The sequence below is a fragment of the Triticum dicoccoides genome, chromosome 7A (assembly GCF_002162155.2).
Source record: "Triticum dicoccoides isolate Atlit2015 ecotype Zavitan chromosome 7A, WEW_v2.0, whole genome shotgun sequence".
In the NCBI taxonomy this organism is placed as follows: Eukaryota; Viridiplantae; Streptophyta; class Magnoliopsida; order Poales; family Poaceae; genus Triticum; species Triticum dicoccoides.
Window position 1 is genome coordinate 590,900,158 of NC_041392.1, and position 3,845 is coordinate 590,904,002.

Consider the following 3,845-nt stretch of genomic DNA (forward strand, 5'->3'; position numbering starts at 1 on the left):
TTGGTTATCTTTGCAAGTCTCTTCGAATTATCAGTTTGGTTTGGACTACTAGATTGGTTGTTCTTGCCATGGGAGAAGTGCTTAGCTTTGGGTTCAGTCTTGCGGTGTCCTTTCCCAGTGACAGAAGGGGCAGCAAGGCACGTATTGTATTGTTGCCATCGAGGATAACAAGATGGGGTATTTATCATATTGCATGAAACTATCCCTCTACATCATGTCATCTTGCTTAAGGCGTTACTCTTTTTTTAACTTAATACTCTAGATGCATACTGGATAGCGGTCGATGACTGGAGTAATAGTAGTAGATGCACAATCGTTTCGGTCTACTTGTCTCGGACGTGATGCCTATATACATGATCATACCTAGATATTCTCATAACTATGCTCAATTCTATCAATTGCTCAACAGTAATTTGTTCACCCACCATAGAATACTTATGCTCTTGAGAGAAGCCACTAGTGAAACCTATGGCCCCCGGGTCTCTTTCTCATCATATCAATCTCCATCACTTTATTATTGCTTTGCTTTTACTTTTCTTTTACTTTATTTACTTTGCATCTTTATACCAAAAATACCAAAATATTATTTATCATCTCTATCAGATCTCACTTTCGTAAGTGACCGTGAAGGGATTGACAACCCCTAATCGCGTTGGTTGCGTTGAGCTATTGTTTTTGTGTAGGTACGAGGGACTCGAGCGTAGCCTCCTACTGGATTGATACCTTGGTTCTCAAAAACTGAGGGAAATACTTATGCTACTTTGCTGCATCATCCCTTCCTCTTCGGGGAAATCCAAGGCAATGCTCAAGAGGTAGCAAGAAGAATTTTTGGCGCCGTTGCCGGGGAGTCTGCGCAAAAGTCAACATACCAAGTACCCATCACAATATCTATCTCCCGCATTACATTATTTGCCATTTGCCTCTCGTTTTCCTCTCCCCCACTTCATCCTTGCCGTTTTATTCGCCCTCTCTCTCTATCCTCCCTCTCTTTCTCCGTTTGCCTTTTTGCCCATTTGCTTTTTGTTTGCTCGTGTGTTAGTTTGCTTGTTTGTCGCGATGGCTCAAGATAATACTAAATTATGTGACTTCACTAATACCAATAATAATGATTTCCTTAGTACTCCGATTGCTCCTCTTACCGATGCTGAACCTTGTGAAATTAATACTGCTTTGTTGAATCTTGTCATGAAAGATCCGTTCTCCGGCCTTCCTAGTGAAGATTCCGCTAGCCATCTTAATAGCTTCGTTAATTTGTGTGACATGCAAAAGAAGAAAGATGTCGATAATGATATTGTTAAATTGAAGCTATTTCCTTTTTCGCCCAGAGATCATGCTAAAGCTTGGTTTTCGTCTTTTCCTAAAAATAGTATTGATTCATGGAACAAGTGCAAAGATGCTTTTATCTCTAAATATTTTCCTCCCGCTAAGATCATCTCTCTTAGAAACGATATTATGAATTTTAAACAACTTGATCATGAACATGTTGCACAAGCTTGGGAGAGAATGAAATTAATGATACGTAATTGCCCTACTCATGGTTTAAATTTGTGGATGATTGTTCAATTTTTTATGCCGGATTGAATTTTGCTTCTAGAAATCTTTTAGATTCGGCCGTGGGAGGCACTTTTATGGAAATCACTTTAGGAGAAGCCACTAAACTCCTAGATAATATTATGATTAATTATTCTCAAAGGCATACTGAAAGATCTACTAAAAAAGGTGCATGCGATAGAAGAAATTAATGTTTTGAGTGGAAAGATGGATGGACTTATGAAATTATTTGCTAATAAGAGTGTTTCTTCTGATCCTAATGATGTGCCCTTGTCTACTTTGATTGAGAATAATAATAAATCTATGGATGTGAATTTTGTTGGTAGGAACAATTTTGGTAACAATGCGTATAGAGGAAATTTCAATCCTAGGCCTTATCCTAGTAATCCCTCTAATAATTATGGTAATTCCTACAACAATTCTTATGTAAATTATAATAAGATGCCCTCTGATTTTGAATCTAATATTAAAGAATTTATTTCTTCGCAAAAGAATTTTAATGCTATGATTGAAGAAAATTGCTTAAGATTGATGATTTGGCTAGGAATGTTGATAGAATTGCTCTCGATGTTGATTCTTTGAAACTTAGATCTATTCCACCTAAGCATGATATCAATGAGTCTCTCAAATCCATGAGAATTTCCATTGACGAGTGCAAAGAAAGAACCGCTAGGATGCGTGCTAAGAAAGATGCCTTTATAAAAGCGTGCTCTTCTAGTTCCTATGAAAATAATGATGGAGATCTAAAAGTTATTGATGTGTCCCCTATTAAATCTTTGTTTTGCAATATGAATCTTGATAATGATGGGACTGAATATGATCCACCTTTACCTAGAAGGCATTCTAAGAATTCGGAATTTGTTGATCTTGATGCTAAATTTGATAAAAGTGGGATTGAAGAAATTAAAACCCTAGATGTTGCTAAACCCACTATTATGGATTTCAAGGAATTTAACTATGAAAATTGCTCTTTGATTGATTGTATTTCCTTGTTGCAATCCGTGCTAAAATCTCCTCACGCTTATAGTCAAAATAAAGCGTTTACTAAACATATCATTGATGCCTTGATGCAATCTTATGAAGAAAAACTTGAATTGGAAGTTTCTATCCCTAGAAAACTTTATGATGAGTGGGAACCAACTATTAAGATTAAAATTAAAAATTATGAGTTTTATGCTTTGTGTGATTTGGGTGCTAGTGTCTCTACTATTCCCAAAACTTTGTGTGATTTACTAGATTTCCGTGATTTTGATGATTGCTCTCTAAACTTGCATCTTGCGGATTCCACTATTAAGAAACCTATGGGAAGTATTAATGATGTTCTTATTGTTGCAAATAGTAATTATGTGCCCGTAGATTTTATCGTTCTTGATATAGATTGCAATCCTTCTTGCCCTATTATTCTCGGTAGACCTTTCCTTAGAACGGTTGGTGCAATTATTGATATGAAGGAAGGGAATATTAGATTTCAATTTCCATTAAAAAAAAGGGCATGGAACAATTTCCTAGAAAGAAAATAAAATTACTATATGAATCTATCATGAGAGCAACTTATGGATTGCCTACCAAAGATGGCAATACCTAGATCTATTCTTGCTTGTTATGCCTAGCTAGGGGCGTTAAACGATAGCGCTTGTTGGGAGGCAACCTAATTTTATTTTTATTCCTTGCTTTTTTCTCTTGTTTAGTAATAAATAAATTATCTAGCCTCTGTTTTGTTTGTGTTTTTTGTATTTAATTAGTGTTTGTGCCAAGTAGAATCGTTGGGAAGACTTGGGGAAAGTCTTGATTGAACTTGCTGTAAAAAACAGAAACTTTAATGCTCATGAGAACTGCTTTCATTTTTATTTGGAAAGTTCTATTTAGTTAATTCTTTTTGAAGATGATTAATAGATAAATTCCTTACGTCCAGCAATTTATTTTAGAATTTTTGAGGTTCCAGATCTTGCGCTAGCTACAGATTATTACAGACTGTTCTGTTTTTGACAGATTCTGTTTTTCGTGTGTTGTTTGCTTATTTTGATGAATCTATGGCTAGTAAAATAGTTTGTAATCCATAGAGAAGTTGGAATACAGTAGGTATAACACTAATATAAATAAAGAATGAGTTCATTACAGTACCTTGAAGTGGTCTTTTGTATTCTTTCGCTAACGAAGCTCACGAGTTTTCTACTTTAAATTTTGTGTTGTGAAGTTTTCAAGTTTTGGGTAAAGATTTAATGGATTATGGAACAAGGAGTGGCAAGAGCCTAAGTGAAAGTACGTTATATCGACTAGAGGGGGGTGAATAGGCG